The sequence below is a fragment of the Salvia hispanica genome, chromosome 3, assembly GCF_023119035.1.
Source record: "Salvia hispanica cultivar TCC Black 2014 chromosome 3, UniMelb_Shisp_WGS_1.0, whole genome shotgun sequence".
Lineage (NCBI taxonomy): Eukaryota > Viridiplantae > Streptophyta > Magnoliopsida > Lamiales > Lamiaceae > Salvia > Salvia hispanica.
In genome coordinates, this window is record NC_062967.1 from 36,387,424 (window position 1) to 36,402,631 (window position 15,208).

Here is a 15,208-nt window from a genome sequence, read left to right on the forward strand (position 1 = left end):
AAACGATCTCAACCATTTTGAGTATATGTACAAAAGTATTTTTACTCAAACCATTTACCATCTTTAAGTTTACACATTTTTAGTATTTCTCTAATAAAATTTTAGAATAACATTATATTTGGTATTATTCCATTAAAAAATCCAAAAATGAGTTTGAATTTAATTTATGATTGGAGAAATTATCTGCACCAAAACTCTGTTAATGATTCACAGTAGTTATCCATTAACGATTTGCTATTATTGGCAGTTCATCGCCTAGATATTTATCACAATAATTAATACTACTACTACTATTTCTGCTTCAACTTTGGTCAATCAAATTTATGTAGTGATTATGCCGTTTTTGCCCTTCGATGTTTATAATAATTAGGTGCAGTGCTAATTCATTGATTGACAAGTTAACGTGGTTAAATTTCAGGAAAATATTTTTAGGCTATAATATTTAAAAAATGTCTGGAAATAATCCAATTCTGAAGCTGCTAACTTGCTTGTAGGGTGTATGTGTAGTCCGAGTTAAGCTACATGCATTTGAAATTCGATACTACGTACTACTATCAATTTATCAATTTACAATTTTAAAGTTCGCGACGGATGTTTATTTAAGCTCATAATCTAATTTATGGAATTAAAATGTAGTATTATTGCACTAGTATCTTCATTATATGTCATGCCAAAATATGATATGGTATATTGTATTGTTTCATACAATAATAGTACTGAGTTTTATTATATGCAATAACAAAATTATATTTATTTTATTCCAATTATATTCCAACTTTAATCAATTTTATCGTCAATATTTCACTCTAATAATGAAATCATGATATAACGTGTATCTTTTAAAAATAAATTTATTTTTATTCTAGAAAATAATTATTTGAAATTGATAGGCTTAACAAGTTGAAAATACATTATGAATTAAAAATGGGTACATTTTATGAATAAGATTGAGAACTATTAAATTGTCTAGTAAACACGGGTTTAAATCCCTTGTGTGGCTGATTGCACAACAGAAATGTTTTCTTACATTCATACTCACTTTATCCTAAAGAATATATATTTAAATTTACGCGAGTTTAATGCAAAATTGATTAAATAAGAGAAAGATAGAGAGAGAACAGTTATTAAAGTATTATTAGTGGATAAGAGTCTTATATACATTTAGAGAAAAAAGAATTTTAAAATTAAAAAATACTTATTCTAATCGAACAGATTAAATTAACGAAAGCGTCTTTGTGAGTGCGGAGGAGTAATATTTTATAAAAAAAATAATATAAAATTTAAAATTTAAAATTTAAAATTAAATTACTATCAGCAACTTGTATGTACGTGGATATTAGTCTTGCTGCAATGAAAAAAAATGAAGACAAAAAACGCCAACTTGGACCCACATTCACGTTGAAATTAATGTGAACGTCTGCAACTTGTCTGCGATATTTTCGCTGCTTCCAACGGCAAGTAGTAGAATTTCAATACCCATTACTAGAAATTAATTTAAATTAAATAAAAGTTGTGTGTCAGTTTTAAAAATTGATTGTATTCAATCAAAACATATTCATGAATAGTTATTTACAAGATTTTTCTTTTCGTTTTCTCAATGATACTATTTCGTTTTGTAATCGGATGATCGAAGGAAATTGTTGAATTCTGTGAGATACTACTCCTATTTCGTTTTGTAAAGGGCTGGAGGCTGGAGCCATTATAGTTCCTCACTATTTAAATGAAATCTCATCATTGATTCCGTTCGAAAAAAAGTGGTGGGGTTTGTGTGAAATGAATAGCATGTGCGAAGTTGGAATGGTCCACAAATATCAACTTTGTCAGGATTTTATTTCTCAAGGTGTTGTTCGAGATTCGAATTAAAGTTTAATATTACTATTAGTAGTATATTTTTTTGTCGTCGATATATGTGAAAGCTGAATATCTATACAATATGTAAAAGAGGAGTTTTGGATAAATTTACAAGTGCTATTTAATTTAAAAAATTATATTAAATTAAATATATATGTTTAAAGGCCATTAAATATGTGATTAAGTGGAGTAAGTGGGAGATTTACTATGTTATGTGTGATTAAGTGGAATGAGTTGGAGGTTTTACTATCTCATTTAAATTTGGTTATTCTCATTCACTTATCCGGCTGAGTATTTGTCAGTTTTACAAAAGTATATTGCACAATAGTTGGATTGCAGCATTTAAGGGCTCAGTAATAACTCACATTGTGGTATTCATCGTTTTGAAGAATTTATAATAATTTTATCGATATACAATTTCCAAGAGGCTTGCGACAGAAAGTGGAGAGGTTTGAGAAGAACGTAACAAAGCGAGGTTCCGTCTCGAGACCACTTGCAAAGAAGGGCAACGACTCCCTGTTGGACCTATCTTGCTTGGGTGTTTCGTTTTCGTTGTCATAGGATCATCTAAGTATTTAAATCAAATTATGAATTTTCTTTATATTCGTAGCAGTATCTTATTCTCCCACTAATCTCCCACATGTGACATTAGATTTATGGTGTATGTTACTCACGCTTATTTAAAAAGATCCTTGGCTAAAGTGCATGCCTATTTTAAACTCGAAGTAGTTTGTTATATCTTGATAGCGAATGACATTATCTTTTGTTATGGGCAGCACTCTTCCGATAATCATGACAGCGACGATTTAGGTGTTGCTTAAACCTCATGGTCGAGGGAAGGCAGAGGTGATTTTGTGGTTATGCAACATTATGGTTTTAATACATATTGATTATTGATTTGTGCGTGCAAATTGATTTTGTTCTTATTTTATTGTAGTTTTAGGTAGGCGGACCGCTTTAAAGATATAAACGAGTTATTTTACCAATAGTTCCGTTGAAGAATGACGAATTGTGAAGAATTTAAGGTTTTAGTTTATAATGATCAAGTTTATTTTAATTTTAAAGTTAAGGTAGTGAATAAAGAAGTTTTAAAAATTATGAGTAATTATCCATTTTGTTTAATTTTTTGACTCCATGATTTAATGTTTAAACATTATATTATGTGATTTGTTTCAAATTTATTATGATTCAATGATGATTTGTATAGATTTTTTATTCTCATATAACTAAAATTGCTACTCATATTGTTCATTGTTAAGATTGATTCTAATTTTATTTAATTAATTTAAAATTGAAAATTAATTTTTTAAAAATATATTAATATGTGCGAATACTAGTATATTATTAAAATATGAGTATGGATCGATATTTAACTGTATCATACATAAAATTCTGTGCTATATAATTATCCTATGGCTAATTTGTTAGATGTCTCACATTTTTTCCCTATTAACCGTTATCACGCTGTTGCATGCAAAATTATTTATGTACATATGTTAGTAATGATGTAATTTATCTGCACTCTGGTCACATTATCTATTTTATTTGATTTTAAGACCTGTGGCTTGTATTTCAACAATAAATGAATTTAAGTTTAAAGTCCCTTAAATCTTTAGCCTTAAACATTAACTTCTCTGCCACTCAGTCAACTCACACACAAATATTAAGCCTTTTGGGAATGGAGTTGAATGTTCTATGCAACCAGATTTTGGTTACGATATTTGCTGTTATTCAGTGGATCACGAAACTCATAAAAATTTGAGAAACACATAGTTTTCAACTTAAAGCCCAAAAAATTGATTAGACTGGCCTACATGGGCCATTACTACGACCAACACAAACATGCGGCACTTAACCCATAAACTAGTAATGTTAACCCAGTCCAGCACAAAATAAATAAACTAAAAGAAGAGAACATCTTTTTGGGTCACTGACTTTCAAAGTATCATTTAGAATCAGTGAACTTTGAAAATATCATTTCAGTCTATCAACTATGTGTTAATATCATTTGAAGTCTTTTACTATTTAAGTTTTTACAAATAAACTCAATACTAAAGGGTTTATATTTTTAATAAATTTACCCTATACTCATATTTTTTATAAATATCTTTACTATATATTTTTGATTAATTTTCTAAATATATAATTCCTTCAATATTATCACTTAATTTTGTGACATGCAAGAAAATCTTTTTATTTAATTTTTTATTATTAAAGAAAAGTTCTTTATTCAATTTTAAAATTCGTAATATAAAAAATTGAAGAAGCAATTTTACTTGCATGTCACATAATTAAGTGATAATATTGAAGTCGAATTATATTTAGAAAATTGTCAAAAATATATTGTAAAGATATTTATAAAAAAAATGAGTATATGATAAGTTTATTAAAAATATATATCCTTTAAGGTATCGAGGTATTTTCGTCGAAAAAACTGAAATAAAAAAAGACTTCAAATGATATTAATTCATAGTTGATGGACTGAAATGATATTTTCAAAGTTACTTGACTTAAAATGATCTTACAAAGTGGACTAAAAAAATGTTCCTCAAAATAGAAATATAAACCTAGTTTTACTTGTTTAGGATTTAATAATTCTTTGATAAACCTTCTCCAGGTTTAGATTCCTTCTTGTGGCTTATTGCACGAGGGAATAATTTAATCATAAATCAACATATTAAATATTACTCCCTCCGTCCATATTGGGGGTGCCATTTAGTTATGGCACGGGTTTTAAGAATTTGGTGGAGTATGTAAGGGCATCCGCATGCGGCTCGATGTCGTCTCGGTCTCGTCTCGACGAGACGAGTGGCATCGAGACGGCGTGCGGCATCATCTCGTCCCGAAGAGACGAGCCGCTCGTCGACGCGGAAGAGGCCGGCTGGGCGCTCGTCACGCGCGCGTGCCACGTGGCCAGCGGCGGGGGATGGCGTGACGCCCACTCCCCGAGCCAGCGAGTGGGCGTCGAATTGATGTCATAAATTTGTTTTTTTTAAAATCGAAATTTCGAAAAAAATAAAATAAAAATAATTTTAAACGGTCAAATGACCGTTGCAAAGGTCGAATTTTTCAATTTTTTTTATTTTTCTTTTTCTTTTATTATTCTATAAATACTCCATTCTCTTCCATTCTCCATTTTGCACATAAACACTACACTCATCTATTCTTTTCTCTCCAATTGCTGAAAAAATGTCCGGCGATGGAAACTCCGGCGCGGCCGCTGGCGGCTCGCGCGCTCGGGGTTCGACTTGAACTCGTTTGACGATTGGTGAGCATGTACAACTTTTGGGTACTCCGGTTGTCAGGGCACCCAAGTCTCGACGACTCCACCGGCGTACTAAACACCACATTTTGATGTGGATGCATACTATCGTCCCTCCCGAGGTACGGGCAATCGCGGGATTATCCCAAATTCGGAGAATTTCTACGTGGAACGCACTTTGGAATACCGGCCAAGGTGGAGGCTCGCCGGATCGGCGTCAAAGCCAAGGAGGAAGAGGAGGAGAGGGCGACCACGAGGTTATGGGGCGGCACCGTCATCCATACGCAAAGGAGACGTTGGCTCGTACGCGCTTGATCAGGCGTCTCACGATACTATTGTCGGGAATCAACAATCCCACTTGTGTTTTTGGAAAAAAGACACCGAGTTTACAACGCACGAAGTGAAAAGACCTTTGCCCGCAACGTGAAGATGCTCCGCATCATTGGGACCGATGCGACAAAGGTGTCAAAATTTTTGCGCGATATCGGCGGAAGAGGCGAATACCAAAGCGAGCCGGTGGAGCCGACATTACGAGAGCGGCGTTGCGGGTCTTCAAAGACGACGTTAGTAAAGATTTCAAGCATGTCGATGTTTGGTCGCAAGTCCACCACCTTGAAAGGTGGGCTGGCAGTGTCGAGTCGGGCTCGAAACGCGCGAAGCACACGGCGTATGGCCACTACAAGTCTAGTGATGGCGGCGAAGGCAACACCTCACAAGAGGGCACGCCAACCGATGATGCAGGGGGTCTTCCGGTTCACGACGTCGGCCCCAAGGGACCAAGGCGACGAAGGCGGCTAGAGCGAGGGGGAGGGGCCGCGGCGAATCAAGCCAGGCGGGCTCGGGCCTTCAAAAATGAGTCCTCCCCAATTTGAAGCCCATATGGACGGAATTGCGCATTTGAAAGCTCAACTTGGTATTCGGACTCGGATCTAACTTGGGTGCACCGCCGACTTCGGGGGATGATTCGCCGGCGGAGTTAGCTTTTTATAATTTAATTTAGAGTATTTTAATTATTGTATTTTTTAATTCTTTTAGGCCTTTAAATTTTAATTTTAATTTTTATTTAATGAAGTGTGTTTTTATTAATTGAATTTGTTGGAAATAAAAATAACAAAATGAAATTGGAATGAATAGTTAAGGGATGAGATGATTAAGAGATGGAGGGATGCGAGGTTTGTATATGTAAGTTAAGAGATGAGCGAAAAAGTACGATTGGAAATCGTGAATAGTGAAGAGAGATAGAGGGCGGTTTAAGAGATAGGGATGCGGATGGCCTAATAAATGGAGTGAGATGATAGAGTGTATAATATTAAATAAAGTAAGATAATAAATTAAGTGAGTTGGTTGAAGGTGGTTACTGACTTTTTGGTTTTTTATTTTTGTTTTTTGTTTATTTTAATGTATAATAGTATTTTGAGTAATTTTGATGAGCAAATGGGGGTAAAATTGTATGGCCGAGAATATGAAAAATTCTAAATGTGACTCTTAAACTGGGACGGACTTTTATGACAAAATGTGACTCTTAAACTAGGACGGAGGGAGTAATTTTTTTTTTTTTTTATTTCCTCCGTTCGATTGTGGTGGAGTCTTTTTACATTTTGGTACGTTATAATAGTGGAATCATTTTCCATTTTAGTAAAAGTCAACACATTTCTTCTCATTTACTTACTATCTCTTATTTTATTATCTTTTCATCTCTTTACCTTTTTTCATTTTCTACTTTATTCATTTTTTACTTAACCCACTTAAAATAATTTTTCTTAAATTACGTGTAAAAAAACGTCTCCACGACTATACAACGGAGGGAGCATAAAATATCGTGGATGTGAGAAACAACATTCTTTGTTGTATAATTAGCCAAAATAGGGGATCCAAACCCTCACCTCAAGCGGGTGGAATTTGATACTTAGAATATGAGACTAGACATAATGGAATAAGAACACTTAATAACATTTCATCTCTTGATAATATCGGAGAGGATCTCGAGCTCCTCCTCATCCACCTCCCCACAATCAAATAAAATAATTCACTAACACTTATTAAAATTGTTCATAGTTATAATATTATTTTATTTGATTGTGAGGTGGATGAGGAGTGGACATGAGAAGTGGAGTAGGAGATCCTCTGTGATAATATTGCATCCGTCCCTATAAAATATTAGTAGATTATTTTATTATTTTGGAATGTCTCTTAAAATTTATACACCTACAATTTATATTTTAGGAATTTTATCTCTCAATGAGGTGGTTTATTATCTCTAGCAATCTTGATCTCTTTAGATCCCGAATGAGGCTGCTATCAACGGGGAACTAGGTGGGATCACGTGGGGTCGTCGGCCCCGGTGGTCACGAGTGCACCGAAAAATGTCATTTCGACCTTTGACACAGCACAGCTCCGCCTCCGACCCACGAAAGCTTCAACTCCATAAATCTTCTACCTTTTTCCAAATAATAAGAATACAGAGGAACAATATTAGATAAACTTAGAGGAGAGAGGTGGGAATCTGATGTTGGCCAGTCGGCTGATGAAAAAGACGATGATGGTTCCATATTAGTTAGGTTAAATGAAATTTTTTGGGCCTATTTTGCTTATTTGTTAGGCCACCTAAAATGTTAATATCAATTAATTAAATAGGTCGGCTCAAATTTCGTTTCATCAACCACAAGTCATTTTTATTTAATCACTTTTTAAAATTATTATGTGTTAAATATTTGGTGTTAAAGAATTTTGAATTGGTATGGTAACTAATTAGCATTCTCGAGATCAAATCTTAGTTATTAGATTAGAAGATCTAGTGGTTGAAATAATGCCATAGATTATATTTTTAATTAAGAAAATTAATAAATAAAATTAAAGGGTATTAATGTCAATTTCCTTTCATTAAAATCATCTTAAAATTTTAAATTTACATAACTCTCTCGATTTAAATTATTTTTTTCAAAAAATATATTAAATTAAAGATAATTTTATAAGGATTCCAACGAGATCTCAAATTGCATATGTTCAACGACGTTCGGATGATGAAATTTAATATTTTTTATTTTAGTTTTAGTAAATGTTGATAACAGATTTTGATATTTTGTCTACTATTTATGAAATTCGTAAGATTCAATCTCATCCACTCATTTTAAAATCTAAGGATGTAGATTTGGTCTTAATTTTGGATATGATGCTATAAGCAATGGAAGATGAACACACTATTGTATATACAAATATTCATCGACTACTTAAAATATAATACTCCCTTGTTCATAAAGAATATGCATTTTGGGGACGACACAAGTTTTAATGTAAAATTAGTAAAGTAATAGACATGCGAGAGAAAAGTAAGTACAACATTGTTAGTGAATAATGAGTCTTACCTAATTAGAGAAAAAACTTTCCATAATTAGAAAGTGCATATTTTTTGGGACGAACTAAAAAGGAAAAAGTCGTATTCTGTGGGACGGATGAAGTAATATTTAATTTAAAATAATTATTTATATATTATTATATTTATTATTATTTTTAATTATATTCGACCCCACGGAGATCCACCATTGGCTGCTATGATCGGTGGGGCTGCTCCAGTCGATGGGGAGAAGAATTCCGCGTCTATGGTGTTGGCAGTGCTACTGCGCTAAGGATGGCAGCACTGGCCGCGGCTCTAGTCTGACATTGTAGGGGAAGGAGAAGATGTCGAGAGATGTAGAGATAACATTTTGAGAACTAACATTGGAGTAGTATTTTCACTTGGGTTGTTTTTTAATGCAAATGAAGATAATTCAAATAACTTTGGCTGCATTATCTTTCTTGTTTAATCCATCAAAGGGCTCTTGCTGGTACATGTGTGCTCCCTTATATTACAAATTGTGGTATATTTTTTGTTTAATCTATTAGTTTAATATATTTTTGAATTAATACATGCTGATATTGCCAAAACTGAAGTGTTTATTGGTGGAATCAAGATAGCATGGTAATTATTACTTATATTGCATAAAACAAAGTGTTAATACTAATATTGCATGATTGTGTAATCTGTTTTGCATATGTGTATCTCACTTTTGCATATTGCGAATTATGACATCCAATATTGCATTTTTGAATAAAAGATTTTGCATTTGAAAATTGTTGGAATTCTTCTTATGTTGATAGTGGAATACGAATTACATTGTGTTAGTGTGAATTAAATGATGGTTTTTTTGGGTTACAAACTCTTGAAAATACCCGCATGAATCGTGACTTCCGTAAACATCCTTTCTCGTTTTTATCTCTTTTTTAGAAAATAATTTTGCATCCATTGCAAATTAATGAAAAATGTAACCCATTTTTTTTATAACATCTTTTTTTTTTTTAAAATTTCTTTGGCTTTGATGAAGAAGATGAAGGAGAAATCTATCAATTTTGTAATTTGGAATTCCGAAATTTGTTCTGTAAAGTGGTGCTAGAATTAGACCTCTTGAATTTTGAATTTAAGAGAGAAAGAACATCCTTTGGATATGCTTGATTCATTCATTTCCTTTGTATTGTCCTAATAGAAGCTATCATCACTATTTAGCAAATAATTGTTCGCCGCAAGAAAATAATAGAATCAAAGTGACAATTCTCCGTCTCATAAAAAAAACATAAATAATCCTAGTTTGGAGAGTATTTTGATCTCAAAACAAGCAAAAGTCATTTGTGCAATGTCGTATCAATGTCCAAAAATGTTCTGCTTATGATATATTAAAATATTAAAAATAAAGAATATGTTGAGGAAATAAAAATTGAAATTCTGTGTTTGAAGTTATATCCCATGAAATGAAAATCTGATAATTTACACATTAATAAAATCATAGAATGGAATTGGCAGGCGAACTACTCGAAGCTAACTCAAACTAATTTTCCCCTCGACGCCTCCGCCCCCTTCTCTCTACTTGTACACTACCACTACCACTACCACTGCCGCCACCGCTTTCATCTATCCCAATGGCTTCTCTCTCTTTCTCCTCCTCCGTCTCTACCTCCACCCCCTTCCTCCGCCCCTCCGCATTCCTCCTCAGGCCCCGCTCCGCCCGCCTCCCCCTCGTCCAAGCCAAGATCCGCGAGATCTTCATGCCCGCCCTCAGCTCCACCATGACCGAGGGCAAAATCGTCAGCTGGGTCAAATCCGAGGGCGACGTCCTCTCCAAGGGCGAATCCGTCGTCGTCGTCGAATCCGACAAGGCCGACATGGACGTCGAGACCTTCTACGACGGAATTCTCGCTGCAATCGTCGTCAACGAGGGCGAGACGGCTCCCGTCGGCGCTGCGATTGGCCTTCTAGCCGAGACCGAGGCCGAAATCGCCGAAGCTAGGGCTAAAGCTGCCGCGCAGTCGTCCGCCGCGCCGCCGGCGGCGCCGAGAGCCGGCTCCTGTTGCTCCAGCTGAATCTCCAGCTCCAGCTCCGGTGGCTGCTGCGACGCCGGGAAGCTGGTGGCGACGCCTTTCGCGAAGAAATTAGCGAAGCAGCATAAGGTGGATATCACTAAATTGGTAGGGACGGGGCCGTTCGGTAGAGTTACGCCGGAGGATGTGGAGAAAGCGGCTGGAATCGCGCCGGCGCCGAAGGCAAATGTGGTTGCAGCGGCGGCGCCTGTGGCTCCTGCGGCGGCATCTCCGCCTAAGACTGCAGCGAGTTATCCTGAGATCCCAGGGGCGAAAATAGTGCCGTTTACCACAATGCAGGCGGCGGTATCGAGGAATATGATCGAGATCTCTCCGTGCCGACCTTTAGAGTTGGTTATCCCATTGCAACGGATGCGCTCGATGCTCTGTATAAGAAGGTACAAATGCTCAATTCAATCCCAAATTCCCAAATTCAATTGAAAAAGTTAGGGTTTCCATAGTTAATTGATGATTCATAACTTTATGAATGAGGGAATTTCATGTTCAATTATTATGCTATGGTATGAGTTGATGAGTTTGTGATGTGATTTAATCCATTGATGCTATGTATACATTTGATTAAAAGGTTACTGAGTTGATCTCAATTTCCCTAGTTAGTTGAACAGATTAGGTCTTCCATAGCCAATAGAAATTCAGAACTTTGTGGTTGAAGGATTTTTATCTCCAGTAATTATGGTGTGTGGTGTGAATTGATGAATTCGGTAGATTAATAATAATAAGTAATGTGAATTATTAAATTGATAATAGGTGAAGGCAAAGGGTGTTACCATGACTGCCTTGTTAGCAAAAGCTGCAGCAATGGCACTGGTTCAACATCCGGTGGTGAATGCAACATGTAAAGATGGGAAAAGCTTTACTTACAACAGCAGTGTAAATATTGCTGTGGCTGTGGCAATGGATGATGGGTTGATCACACCAGTGCTTCAAGATGCTGATAAGGTGCACTGCTACTTGATTCTCTTGTTATTTGGCAACTGTTGTTGCAAGATCATAACTTGGTTGTGTGCTGTTGTTCTAGTTGGATTTATATCTCTTGTCTAAGAAGTGGAAGGAGCTAGTTGAAAAGGCACGACGAAGCAACTTCAGCCCCAAGAATACAATTCAGGTAGTGTACTCATAGAGTTGGATCTGTATTAATTTGGAGAACACATATGGCATTGAGACTGAATTACATTACCAATATGTAGGGACTTTCACATTATCTAATTTGGGCATGTTTGGAGTGGATAGATTTGATGCTATACTTCCGCCAGGACAGGTGATGGTTTAAATATAACATTATACGGATTGTAAAGTTATGATTATTTACCAAGTTATTTGTTCAGGGAGCTATAATGGCCGTGGGGGCATCAAAGCCTACCGTTGTAGCTGACAAAGAAGGATTCTTCACCGTTAAAAACCAGATGCTGGTAACTTCACCAAACTGTGTCTTAATTTATATTTCATCATAAACACTACCTACAGGTTTGGAAAAGATGTTAAATTAGAGAGATGGGTGATCTTATATTTGAGAAATGTCCTTTTGGACTTACCAGAAGACGCATATAGCTGTTTGGCTTCAACCACACACCCAATAAAGGAAGACATAACAATACCTATTTGTGATTGTGAAATAATATTTGAGATAATTTTATTTTGTAGTGACTACTGACTATATATACTTGGGTTATATAAGGAAATGGTAGCTTTTTACGAGATTGTAAGATATCAAAAGGCCTAAGATTAGGGAAGTAATGGCTAACCAGTTTTAGAGGTGGAATTTGTGGAACTTATTACGTAGTAGTTAGTAATATGATTCATCTTGCTGAAAACCTAGCTTGTAGATTAGAGCTATTGTTTACTAAGAAATTGTTCAATTTCCTTCTCTTGTTGGCAATATAATGATATCCAAAACCTTCTTTTTTAGGTGAATGTTACAGCTGACCACAGAATCATCTATGGTGCTGACTTAGCTGCCTTCCTCCAAACATTTGCAAAAATCATCCTGAACCCGGAAAGCTTGACAATGTAGAAGTGAAGCAAGGCATTACACTGAATAAAGTAAAGCCAACTGAAGAGTTTAGTGTTTGATTCTTTGCCTCTGATATTATACTCTTGCAATCAAAATTATTGAAGGCAGTTTTGAATCGTCTATTTGAGGAGGATGATGTCCATTTCCAAAATTTTTTAATGAAATTGATGCAGAAGGTTTTCTTATAATGAAGATTAGCATAACTTACTGATGTTATAAATGGTATGACATTGCATATATACATGTACCATTTGGTCACCTATTAAATGGATACCTCAACTGTTAGTTCTACACATAATATCTCTGACCTAAAAGCACAGAACATCACCCATTTGAACCTCCACAGCAGCCTCACCAATCCAAGCTGATATTCCTTTTAGTATAGAGCTTGTCAATGTATTCTATGATAGGATCCGAGGCTTTGATGAATCTTCTCATCTCCCTCTCTGCCGATTCATCTGTTAAGAAAACCGTCGTTTAGGGCAAGATCACACTCTGCAGAAATGAAGAAGGGAATTTGAGAACTCACGAGTTTCGTTTAGTTTGACGAGCAGCTGTTCCCTTGTAGGAAGAGCATACATCCCAGCAGAAGCAGCTGTTCTCACAGCCCAAGTGTGGTAAGGGGCGCACGTTTTGGCATAAGCCGCGAGGCTGCTTCTTTCAAACTCGGATCACTGCGATGTCAAAATGTGATCCGATTAGCCGTGATTATGAATGAATGAATCTTGTTAGTTTGCAGCAAAACATACTCTGAGTTGAGAAAGTTCTTGAACAGAGTTGAGATGAGATCAATGCCCTGTCTCACTCTTCTCAGCTGACAGTAAGGCTTCCTTGTGTCCTAACCGTGCCTTGTTTTATGTCATAATCTATTATTCTGTTTAATGTTAAGTGTGTTTTGATTGCTCCTTTAAGCCCACCCACCTGAAAACCATGAATTGAGGTTAATTATAGTTTATAGTAGAAAAGATATCGTAATTAATGAGATCGATACCTTAGCACCATATTCTAACTCGGCAAATTTGAAGGCAGTGCCAAGGCAGGTAAAGAGAACAGAGACAAGAGAGCATGCGTCGCAGAAGCTCTTCAAATCGAGATCGCCATCGAAGCTGCCAGCGTTCACCGTGGCGCAGAGGTCCTCGACGCGTCCGCCACCGCCGACAGCGGCGTAAGCTTAGTATCAACACCATCCTCCTCACGCCTTGACGTTATTGAGCTTTTCACAAAACTTTCTCTCCTTCAAAAATTTGCAAAAAAATTAAACAAATCAAGCATGGAGAAATTCAAGAAATGGAAGGAGAAGATTGAAAATCTTACCTTTCCTTGAATGAGCCTCCTGATCTTGATAATAGGGAACGCAATTTGGAGGCCATTCCAAAAAAATCAAACAGATAGAAGAGAAAGATGGTTAATGTGAAAAAGTGAGAAAATAAAGTTTATAACTTAATATAGTTAGTAATGGTTTGGGAGGAAAAAATGCAAATTTATGGATAGCACAGTTCTAGAATTAGAAAAAGTCGTTGAATCTACTAATTTGATCGTTCTCTGTTTTTGCTTGTCTGTAGACTATAATGACGACTTATCTACTTCTACAAAATTCTAAGTTGAAATTGGATATCGAATTTTGTTGTCATAATCTAAGAATAGGCATCTAACACGTATGAAGACAATTAGACAAGTGGAATCATTTTATGTAGTTGTATTATATAACAAATCAATTTGTTCTTAAAAAAAAAAAACAAATCAATTTGTTATTTATAGTTTTAGTGGGCATTGGGATGTGTGGTACTGGATTCGTTTCAAACGAGGGATTAACCGTGCAGTAAGTTACAGCTTATACAGTTAATTTTTTTTAAAATGAGGGTTGTAGAGTCAAACATACATTTAACAAAGTTTGAAATATAGCAATGAACTTATATAATAAAATTATGTCAACACGCACAAAAAGCTATATAGGGAGTAGAATATATTCAAAGTAAAAGTCTTGTTAGTTGGGCCGATTCAGAGTTAAGGATAAGAGCGAATAATAAAACTCCACCCATCCATAAAAAATAATTCATTTTTTCTATTTTAATCCATCCATAAAAGAAATATAAGTCTAATTTATGGTAATTTTATATTTATAATATATTGTGTCCCATGTTAGTGAATAATGCATCAAATATTATTTTCTTTTTTTTCATTACTTTATGAGTAATTTTTACATAAACATTGTACTTCATTCACTATTAAAGTAGTTTTCATAGATGGAGAAATAAAATTAACTCTTACCTTCCATCTCTTGCAGTATTAAAAAGAGACACACGAACTCATGATAATAAGGAAGGAAACTCATTTGAGAGCTTTTCTTTTTATAGATAGTACTCTCATCGTATAAAAAAAATAGTACTAGTTCTTTTTGTTTATCTTAGTTCGTCCACTAAATTTAGTTCATATCTCTTTGCGATAAGCATCTATCTCTAATGGCTTGATCCACCTTTTCACGAGTAATTAATCAATATTTTTTCTTTTATCTCTCTTATTTAAAGGTGTCGAACGGATAAGATCGACTATATTTAATAAGGTCTACGCTAGTTGAGCCATACTCACTTGGTAAGTGAACTGCGTTGGGACGGGGTGTGTTGCGGAGGATCACCTAATTCTTTCATATATCATCCCCGCTCCATCCTCACAAACGTAAA

The 15,208-nt window shown here is 35.3% G+C and overlaps 2 pseudogenes; one reads left to right on the plus strand and one right to left on the minus strand.

Moving 5' to 3' along the window:
• Nucleotides 1-9,908: 9,908 nt before the first annotated feature.
• LOC125215627 lies at nt 9,909-12,718 on the plus strand (annotated as a pseudogene).
• A 6-nt stretch (nt 12,719-12,724) lies between these two features.
• LOC125215628 lies at nt 12,725-14,076 on the minus strand (annotated as a pseudogene).
• Between the last annotated feature and the right edge of the window lie 1,132 nt (nt 14,077-15,208).